Source organism: Xenopus laevis, chromosome 4S, assembly GCF_017654675.1.
Source record: "Xenopus laevis strain J_2021 chromosome 4S, Xenopus_laevis_v10.1, whole genome shotgun sequence".
In the NCBI taxonomy this organism is placed as follows: domain Eukaryota; kingdom Metazoa; phylum Chordata; class Amphibia; order Anura; family Pipidae; genus Xenopus; species Xenopus laevis.
Window position 1 is genome coordinate 61,552,958 of NC_054378.1, and position 11,478 is coordinate 61,564,435.

Consider the following 11,478-nt stretch of genomic DNA (forward strand, 5'->3'; position numbering starts at 1 on the left):
GGCCATCTAGCTGTGTGAGCTTGTTCACATTCTGTCTAAATATCAATAATAATACCGTCTCCAGAACCACCACCTGAGTGACGTTTTTCAAGCAGCAATAATATATTCCGTATCCACTGCTGTAGTAGTGTATATGTTGACCTTGTAGGCATTGTTTGCCCAGTGTGTTCTTCATTTTCAAACAACGGCCATCTAGCTGTGTGAGATTTTTATCATCCTGTCTAAATATCAATAATAATACCGTCTCCAGAAACACCACCGGAGTGACGTTTTTCAAGCAGCAATAATATATTCCGTATCCACTGCTGTAGTAGTGTATACGTTGACCTTGCAGGCATTGTTTCAATTTGTTTGCCCAGTGTGTTCTTCATTTTCAAACAACAACCATCTAGCTGTGTGAGCTTTTTCATATTCTGTCTAAATATCAATAATAATACCGTCTCCAGAAACACCACCTGAGTGACGTTTTTCAAGCAGCAATAATATATTCCGTATCCACTGCTGTAGTAGTGTATACGTTGACCTTGTAGGCATTGTTTGCCCAGTGTGTTCTTCATTTTCAAACAACTGCCATCTAGCTGTGTGAGCTTTTTCACATTCTGTCTAAATATCAATAATAATACCGTCTCCAGAACCACCACCCGAGTGACGTTTTTCAAGCAGCAATAATATATTCCGTATCCACTGCTGTAGTGTATACGTTGACCTTGCAGGCATTGTTTCAATTTGTTTGCCCAGTGTGTTCTTCATTTTCAAACAACTGCCATCTAGCTGTGTGAGCTTTTTCACAATCTGTCTAAATATCAATAATAATACCGTCTCCAGAAACACCACCTGAGTTGTTGTTGTTGTTTTAAAAATAATGCCAGGCAAAGGCAGGCCGCCACGCAGAGGCACTAGGGGCTGTGCTGCTATGCTATCCTGTGGCCCTAGGAAATTGCCCAGTTTTAAAAAGGCAATGACCCTGCCTATGATTACGTGTGGCAACACACGAAACGCGTTAGGATATATGTTTGTGCAATAAAGAAATAAGTTTTTACCGCTACCTGGAGTCCTGTGGAGTGCGTGCCAAGCAGTTGTCTTTTTACTTTGATGTCTCCCCCATGCTGAGGGTTCGGGGCGCAGCACCCGGACCACCGAACAGGAGCGGTGAGTGACCCACAATTTTACCACATTGGAATATTTTAAGCGGAGGGCCCGGGGCAAGTGCACCCGAGCCAATTTGAAACAGCGGTGAGCGCATTTGCATTGAATGATATAATATACCGCTACATAGAAAGAGTTTCCAACTTGTGAAATTAAAGTGTGGCGGGTGGTTTGAGCGCTTCTGCCTTTCTTCCCTAAAAGTAAATGACCCTGAACTCCCAAAATGCTGAAGAGGTAGTTGACTGGCTTACACAGCACACCCCATCCTCTACCGTTTCTAACTTTACCACAACATCCTCATCTCCACTGCTATGGGCACCCCACGTAACACTTCCTCCACCACCGGCGCCCCTTCTTCACTGGAGTCAGAGGAGTTATTTTCACATGAGTTTCTTGAACTGAGTGATGCGCAACCATTATTGGCAGAAGAAGATGAAGGAGATGAGGACGTTACACCAGATTTAATTCTGGCAGAGAACACAACAGAGATGGACATAATGAGTGATGAGGAGGTCCCCGCTGCTGCTTCCTTCTGTGAGCTGTTAGAAGAAATTGATGCATCTGAGGAGAATGATGATGAGGAGATTGATGTTTTGTGGGTGCCCAGTAGAAGAGAGCAAGAGGAGGATAGTTCAGATGGAGAGACGGAGAGTCAGAGAGGCAGGAGGAGAATAAGACTTAGAAGAAGCAGGGAGGACAGCTCGCAGGGAACAGTAGGGCAACAACATGTATCGGCACCTGTGGTCAGCCGGCCAACGCACCCGCCATTGCCGCCAACGCCGCCAACTTCTACTGTTACCGCCAGATTGCCAGCTTCAAAAAGGTCAGCAGTGTGGGATTTTTTTAATGTGTGTGCCTCTGACAAAAGCGTTGTAATTTGCAATGAGTGCAGACAGAAACTGAGTCTTGGGAAGCCCAACAGCCACATAGGTACAACTTCTATGCGAAGGCACATGAACGGCAAGCACAAAGCACTTTGGGAGCAACACCTCAAAGGCAACAGACAAACTAAAAGCCACCCTCCTTCTGGTCCAGCATCTTACTGCTCTACCTCTGCTGTCCTTGACCCGTCTGAACCACCCTCCACTCCGCCTTCCACCTTGACCACCAGTTCCCATTCCCAGTCATCTGCCCCCAGCCAAGTTTCTGTGAGAGCCATGTTTGAGCGTAAGAAGCCAATGTCTGCGAGTCACCCCCTTGACCGGCGTCTGACAGCTGGCTTGTCTGCACTCTTAGCCCGCCAGCTTTTACCATACCAGCTGGTGGACTCTGAGGCCTTCCGCAAATTTGTAGCAATTGGGACACCGCAGTGGAAGGTACCCAGCCGCAATTTTTTTTCAAAAAAGGGAATACCACACCTGTACCACCATGTGCAGAGCCAAGTCACCGCATCTCTGTCACTTAGTGTTGGGCCAAAGGTCCATATGACTACTGACGCATGGTCCTCCAAGCATGGTCAGGGCAGGTATGTCACCTACACTGCCCACTGGGTGAACTTGGTAATGGCTGGGAAGCAGGGAATGTGTGGCTCAACAACGACAGTGGAGTTGGTGTCACCGCCACGGATTGCACGCGGTTCTGCCACCACCTCTACTCCTCCTTCACTCTCTACCTCGTCTTCTTCCTCTTCTTCCTCCTCTGCTGCTGGGTCCTCCTCCTCCACACCTGTGCACCCCCAGCTCCCCCTAGGCTATTCGACGTGCCAGGTACGCCGTTGTCATGCTGTCTTGGGGATGACGTGCCTGGAAAGCAGAAACCATACCGGATCTGTACTCCTGTCATCTCTGCAGTCACAGGCCGATCGGTGGCTGACCCCACACCAACTGAAGATCGGAAAAGTGGTGTGTGACAATGGAAGCAATCTGTTGGCAGCACTGAGACTGGGCAATTTAACACATGTGCCCTGCATGGCACATGTTCTGAATTTAATAGTCCAACGTTTTGTCTCAAAGTACCCAGGATTCCAGGACGTTCTCAGGCAGTCCAGGAAGGTGTCGGCCCATTTCAGACGTTCCTATACAGCCATGGCACGCCTTGCTGACATTCAGCAGCGGTACAACATGCCAGTCAGGCGTTTGATTTGCGACAGCCAGACTCGCTGGAATTCAACGCTCCTCATGTTGGAACGTCTGCTGCAACAACAAAGAGCCGTCAACGAATACCTGTTTGAACTGGGTGGTAGGACTGGATCTGCAGAGCTGGGGATTTTTTTCCCCCGTTACTGGGTGCTTATGCGCGATGCCTGCAGGCTCATGCGCCCTTTTGAAGAGGTTACAAATATGGTCAGTCGCACTGAAGGCACCATCAGCGACTAGTGATGGGCGAATTTGCGCCGTTTCGCTTCTCCGAAAAATTAGCGAAATTCGCGAAACTGCGAAAAATTCGCGAAACGGCGCCGGCGTCTCGTTTTCGACGCTGGCACCCGTTTTCGACGCCGGCGCCCGTTTTCTCGATGCCGGCGTCCGTTTTTTCGAAAAAAACATTTTTGACGCCGGCGAATTGTTTCCGCAAATTTTCGTGGGCGTTTCGCGAATTTATTCGCTGGCGGCGAATCGCGCAAATTCGCCACGAATTTGCGCCTGGCGAATAAATTCGCCCATCACTATCAGCGACCTAATTCCCTTTGCTTTCTTCCTGGAGCGTGCCGTGCGTGACGAGACCAGCGTGACGAGGAGCAGGAAGCGCACGATTTCTGCTCGGAATCACCAGAACGAACCCAGGCACCTGCTGCAACGCAGGGAGAGGTGTCAGAAGTGGAGTCAGAGGAGGAAGGTGGCTTTGTGGAGGAGGAGGACCAACAGGAGCAGGCTTCCCAGGGGGCTGGTGGTGACCTTTTGGGGACCCCTGGTCTTGTACGTGGCTGGGGGGAGGAGACCGTGGATGATGCAGTCCTTGATAACGAGGAAGCGGAGATGGATACCTCTGCATCCAACCTTGTGAGAATGGGGTCTTTCATGCTGTCATGCCTGTTGAAGGACCCCCGTATCAAGAGGCTTAAGGAGAAGGACCTGTACTGGGTCGCAACGCTACTAGACCCTCGGTACAAGCATAAAGTGGCAGAAATGTTACCAACATACCACAAGTCCGAAAGGATGCTGCATTTACAAACCAGCCTGCAAAACATGTTGTACAATGCTTTTAAGGGTGATGTCACTTCAGGAACTCATCAACATTCCAGGGGCAGAGGTGCCAGTAATCCTGCCACGAGCGCACCTGCAAGGACAAAGCACTTTGGCCACTCTGTAACGTCAGACATGCAAATGTTTTTCAGTCCAAGGCAGCGCCAGAACCCTTCTGGATCCACCCTCAAAGAACGCCTCGACCGGCAGGTAGCGGACTACCTGGCATTAACTGCAGATATCGACACTCTGAGGAGCGATGAACCCCTGGACTACTGGGTGCGCAGGCTTGATCTGTGGCCAGAGCTGTCACAATTTGCCATGAACCTCTTGTCTTGCCCCGCCTCAAGTGTCCTCTCAGAAAGGACCTTCAGTTCAGCAGGAGGGATTGTAACTGAGAAGAGAACTCGCCTAGGTCACAAAAGTGTGGATTACCTGACCTTTATTAAAATGAATGAGGGGTGGATCTCGGAGGGTTACTGCACGCCGGAAGACTTGTTCTGAGTTTCTGACTCCCCATGCAGCTGTCCTTCTCTGCACGCCTCATGACTCCACACACAGCTGTCCTTTAGCGTCCTCCTCCCTCCGCCACCGTTACAAACTAGGGTGCAAACCCTACTGGTTTCATTTGAATCCAGGTAAATCCTGAGTTTTTCTGGCCTCTGTGCTTCAGTGGCTGCAACCAAAAAAATGAATATTTTCAGCATTTATATGGCATATTTTTTCTGGCCTCTGTGCTTCAGTGGCTGCAACCAAAAAAAATGAATATTTTCAGCATTTATATGGCATATTGTTTCTGGCCTCTGTGTTTCAGTGGCTGCGACCAAAAAAAATGAATATTTTCAGCATTTATATGGCATATTTTTTCTGGCCTCTGTGCTTCAGTGGCTGCGACCAAAAAAATGACTATTTTCAGCATTTATATGGCATATTTTTTCTGGCCTCTGTGCTTCAGTGGCTGCAACAAAAAAAATGAATATTTTCAGCATTTATATGGCATATTTTTTCTGGCCTCTGTGCTTCAGTGGCTGTGACAAAAAAAAATGAATATTTTCAGCATTTATATGGCATATTGTTTCTGGCCTCTGTGCTTCAGTGGCTGCGACAAAAAAAAAATGAATATTTTCAGCATTTATATGGCATATTTTTTCTGGCCTCTGTGCTTCAGTGGCTGCGACCAAAAAAATGACTATTTTCAGCATTTATATGGCATATTTTTTCTGGCCTCTGTGCTTCAGTGGCTGCAACAAAAAAAATGACTATTTTTAGCATTTATATGGCATATTTTTTCTGGCCTCTGTGCTTCAGTGGCTGCGACCAAAAAAAATTATATTTTTAGCATTCATATGGCATATTTTTTCTGGCCTCTGTGCTTCAGTGGCTGCGACAAAAAAAACATAATTTTTCAGGAAAGTACACATGCCTAATTTTTCAGGGTTCTGCAACAGTGGCAAAATCGCATCTTTTATGGTCACCACAGGTGATCAATAAAGTAGACCAAAACTGGGCCCACACTGCAGAATCAGTGTTTTTTGGTTCACTTCACTGTACATTGAATTACCTCTGCCTGACCGTGCACGTGCGCACAAGCACGGTGACTGCTAAACACACCACTACAGAAATATTGCCACCAACAGGACGAACATCCTGGAGGTGATTAACAACTATTATTTGCTCACTTGACGGTATCATTCATTAAAGCTCTTTGCGTTTTTTTGCGTTGCAGTAAGCGCCGCGTTTCGTCTTTGCGTGTGAACAGGCTGTAACCTTTACATGTAGACGCTGGACGTTTTAAAGCAGTTTATTACACAGGTCTAGAAATGTAGTGTGATTTCTGCCCTTTACAGCACAAAACGCAGCGCTGTGTCAACAATGGATTTTTTAGAAACATTTTTGCCCTTGATCCCCCTCTGGCATGCCACTGTCCAGGTCGTTGCACCCTTTAAACAACTTTAAAATCATTTTTCTGGGCAGAAATGTCTTTTTTAGCTTTTAAAATTCACCTTCCCATTGAAGTCTATGGGGTTCGCGACATTCGCGAACCGTTCGCATTTTTGACGCAAGTTCGCGAATATGTTCGCAAACTTTTTTTCCGACGTTCGCTACATCCCTATTCAAGAGCTACATGTCTGTTGGAGGGACCAAATATTCTAATATCTTCCAGTACAGTGTTATTTTATTATTATACTTTATTTATATAATATGAAGATGTTAAGCACAGTTTATCATTCATTTCAGACACAATCCTTAATTTGATTCAATATCTAAGATAAGGATGACAAACTTGCAGAAACCCTGCTGTTTCTCATGAAATTAGCTTATAATGGGGTTTATGGGATATTGCCTTCCAAGGATCAGAGGATCCCATACCTGTATTGCTGCTGCTGAAAAGGTTGTATATTACCCTTTTAATGGTCTAACAGACAACTTAAAATATAGGAGTTGGCTTATGAACCCTGCTGAAAAGCACTACATAGTGGGAGACCACAGCAAAGAGGCAGCGCTTCAGTTACATTTGAAAAGTATGAGAGTTGCACAGCTACACAGCAGCAAAGATATCTGACCAACACTTCCAGAGCTACTTCTCTAGTTCTTGATGCTGTGTGGATCATGATTAGATATTTATCATTCTGACTCATTAGTCTGTTTAATTATTTTAAACATTCAATCTTAATGAAGCTATTTACAAAATAGTGCTCAAGGTCTTTGGTGCAAACATTTTGCTTCAATCAGTAACTAAAAGGTCATTAAAAAATCAACAAAATAATCAACGGAAAACATCAACATTAAATATGGAGTTCATTCCCACTAAGGTATTGCTACTGTAAATCCACACCCACCGAAGAACATTGCCAACTACAATTAAACTGTTAATAGTCTCCTAGAGAGGTTTTCTTTTTTAATGGCACATACTAACTTAAATAAGTAATAAAATGGCAATAAATGATTAGAATAAATAGATGTTATAAGAAGAGGATCACACAGTTCCACACAGGTGAATCATATTTATTATTAACATGTATTTATATAGCGCCAACATATTGCGTAGCACTGTTTTATTGTTTATTTACTGGAACTTCCACATACAGCACCCATTACAATTAACTGTACCAAGTGGTAATTTATAGTATGGAACAGACTACTGTTCCAATTCAACCTCACGACAGATACCAAGTAAATATTGTTATTGTATGGTTATATAAGAAGGTAAGGAAAGCTGTTAAAGGAGGATGTAATTTTGTAAATGTAATTGCAATTGAGAGCAGTATTTGTCTGTCCCTTTCTAAACTTATTGTTCTGAATCTTGATACAATGTAACAGAAATCAGCACTCCTCCAGCTGAACTCCATTGCCCACAATGGCTTGCATGTTTCTCCACAGGAGGCTTCTACTACAGTAGTTCAATAGTACTGTAAGTACCAGTGGTCCAAGGAATAAAATAGGGGAAGATGCTACTGACAGTGTATGTATTCTAGACTTCTGTAGCCTGCAACAACGTGCCTGCAAAGAGTAAGTTTCAAAGCCTATAGACATGGGGGACATTTATAAAAAAAAAAATTCCCAAATGATTTTATTGCAATGTTTTTCCGCTGCACAAAAATATTGAACTGCTGTGCCTGTCTTTCCATTTTTTCCAAATTCACATTGCAAAGAAAATATTCGCAAATGGCTTTTGCTTTGTAGGCAGCCATCTACAGGTCATTTTGCCTGGTCATGTGCTTTCCGAAAGAGCCAGCACTTTAGGATGAAACTGCTTTCTGGCAGGCTTTTGTTTCTCCTACCCAATGTAACTGAATGTGTCCCAGTGGGACCTGGATTTTACTATTGAGTGCTGTTCTTAGATCTAACAGGCAGCTGTTATCTTCTGTTAGAGAACCGTTATCTGGTTACCTTCCCATATCTTAGTTTGGATCAATTACAAGTTACTGTTTTATTATTAAAGAAAAAAGGAAATCATTTTTAAATTTGTGGATTATTTGATTATACTGGAGTCCATAGGAGACAGCCTTTCCGTAATTTGGAGCTTTCTGGATAACAGGTTTCCGGATTACAGATCCTATACTATCCTATGAACAATTATTCAACAAAATGTATTCTAATAAATTTCCAACAACATGCAGAGGCTACAACTCCAGTGAAGCAAGCCTCTTTATAATAATTTATAATACTTAGACAATTTACCATGTTTGAACAAATGTATTTATTCTTTATGGATGTATAGATACATCTGCTATATTTTGTCATTGTTACAGCTAATTGAAAGCATTTTCCTGGCAACCATGCTCCAAGGTACAGGGCCGCTTGCTCCCAGGGCCGCCATCAGGGGGGGACAGGGGGCACAAGTGTCCCGGACCCGGGCATGAAGGGGGGCCCAGCAGTGCTGCAGTTTTGAAAGAGCCGAGGCCCCCCTTGAGAACGCCGAAGCCTGCGGCTATTTTTCAAGTCCCAAACAGCCTGAAATGCGGAAGTGCCGAAAAGCCGAACGACCCGAAGTCACGAAAACAGCTGAAGCCGAACTCCCGAAGGAGCGAAAATAGCCGAAGTCACGTAAACATCCGAAATGTAAGTCCTAAAGTGGTGAAAAGACCCAAAGTCAAGAACAGTGGAGAAGTTGAAGTCCTGAAGCCATGAGTTCAATTCTACTGATCACCAATTTTTTTTTTAATCCCCTGGCCAACAATGTATTACTTTAATATTCTTTAGACCCCTGCCTCCATGTTTTTTTAAAAATATTTTTTGAGGCCCCAATTCTTTTTTAACTTGTAAGGGGGGCCCTGGCGCCACTGTTTTTTTTAAAAAAAAATATTCTTTTTTAACTTGTAAGGGGGTCCTGGCACCAATGCTTTTTTAAAAAAACTTTTATGGGGGGCCTTGGCGCCAATGTTTTTTTTTTTTACTTATAAGGGGCCCTGACCATCAATAGCTTTTTATAACTTGTGTGTGTGTGAGGGGTTACTTTTTTAGCACTGATGTCTGTGTGGTCTTTTAACTGTGATGTGGAGTAGAGGGGATCTAGGGTGGGGCTTAGGTGCCAGTGGGCACTGAAAATTTTGTTGTACGGGGCCCCGTGATTTCTAATGGCAGCCCTGCTTGTTCCCAATGCTTGTACTAGAAGAGAGGGTACCTGAAGATAGAACTACAGATTACTGAAGAACAAATCGAAATCTGGTATTTTTTTTAGATTGTTTTCTTCTCATACTGTGCCCTTAAACATCTTATAAATGTTAGTAGAAACTTGATGATATATATGGGATTATAATGCTGTTTCTAACAAGCTGCTGCCAGTGGGTCTCATTTGTGAAAAGGTTTAAGGCACACAATGTTACCAAAGCCATCTGTAACCTTACTAAATGATTTCCCCCACAGACAATACCTGCTACTATTGCCTTTCATAGAGCAGATGCAAGTTACATATTTTGCTCTGAGCAGACAACTGAACTTTTCTTGTATTATATGTAAGCAGAAATTAATGAAATGATTAATTGGTTTTAAATTAGGCAGATTTAGGCATTTTGGAACTTATGATCAAAAGTGCATCTGAATATTATGTATGTTTCCCATTTTGAACATTAGCAGAAGGATAAGTAATCAAAAATGATGCCACTTGTATAGTAGCATTTCATTTGAGTGATTGCCACAGTTCTGTAGTAACAGTGATCACAGTAGTAGTCTCAAGACTTTAATAATTTATTTTATGTGCTGAACATGAATGGTTCATTTATCTATTAAAACATTTATCCCTTGTATAGCTGCCTAATAATGTATCTCACTAGGCATTTCTGTATTCCTGGGGTGTCCATATACTCATTGCATACATATGGGTGAGCTCCTCCAATTTATTTAACCATATATTTTCTTTCAGGCATGTCAGACTATTTAAGGGGAAAGGCTTATTTATATTCCCTTATTATCATTCTGAAACTTCCTTACGGTATTGGATTTGTAGGCGTTAGTAGACCTGCTTAAATCTGCTGTTATGTCTGTCCATCTGCCTGAATGGCAGTCGTAAGCTTTCCAGCTGTGCTGTGTTTCAGTGAAATTCCTGTACTTTGATCTGACAGTTCCGTAGCCCTGTGTTCCCATCGAGAAGAGTATTAGAGTATTATTTTGTGCCGATCTTTACCCTCTTCCTTTTCTACTCCTTTACTTGGAAAAAACAGGAAATGATTCCTTCTATTTGCATCATCTCTGTGTCTTGCCCTCAGATGTTAGTTAGCTTGTGATTTAATGGATATGATACAGTGTATAGTTGAGCAGAGAAATTAGAAATACAATTAAATAGTAAAACCAAAGAATGGTATTTAAAAACAAATATACTCAGACAATTATTGATCATTGTATTTGTTTTTCTAAACAGCGCTGCGCAATATGTTGACGCTCTATCAATACGTTAATCATAGTTAGGGCAGTTTTACAGGCGATAGATTTAGCAATAATTCAAATCCCATTCCTACCAAATTCTATGAACTTTTATTTTCATGGCGTTTGGTTATCACTTAGCCAATTGTTTATCTTTACTGGTCAGTCTCTTTTGAGTACAAGTTCAGTGCATTGGAACAAAGCAGAGATACACACAGACATGACATTGACACCCAGTATTTTGCCAACTTTTAGCCATTTAACCCTTGCTATCATAGTAGAATCTGCTGGATGATTATGTAGTACTAGAATTGTACGATGTGTGTCACACTTCAACTAACTTTTATTTTCACTTTTAAGACTTAATACACAGGTGGCTGTTTCCTGGTCGGTAACAGTGGGTTGCTCAACCTAAGCACACTGCTTTATTACATTTCATACAAAGGCCAGTATATAATTAGGAACCTAGCAATTTCACATTGAGATGGATAGTCAAAAAAATAATGGGATTCTTGCATGGGAAAGCAGTTTTTTCACAAAATGTATCCGTTAATAGTGCTCCTCCAGCAGAATCCTGCATTGAAATCCACTTTTTAAAAGAGCAAACATAATTTATTTTTTAATTTGACAGGTGCCCTCAGCCATGTGACTTGTACTTCAGTCACTCTTTACTGTTGTACTGCAAGTTGGAGTAATATCAACCCCTCCCTTCCCCCCCAGCAGTCCATCGGCAGAACAATGGGAAGGTAACCAGGTAACAGCTCCCTGACACCTGCATTGCTAAAAATATTTCCATTTCCCACCTATTGGTAGATATGAGAACAACACTCAATAGTAAAAGTCCAAGTCTGGA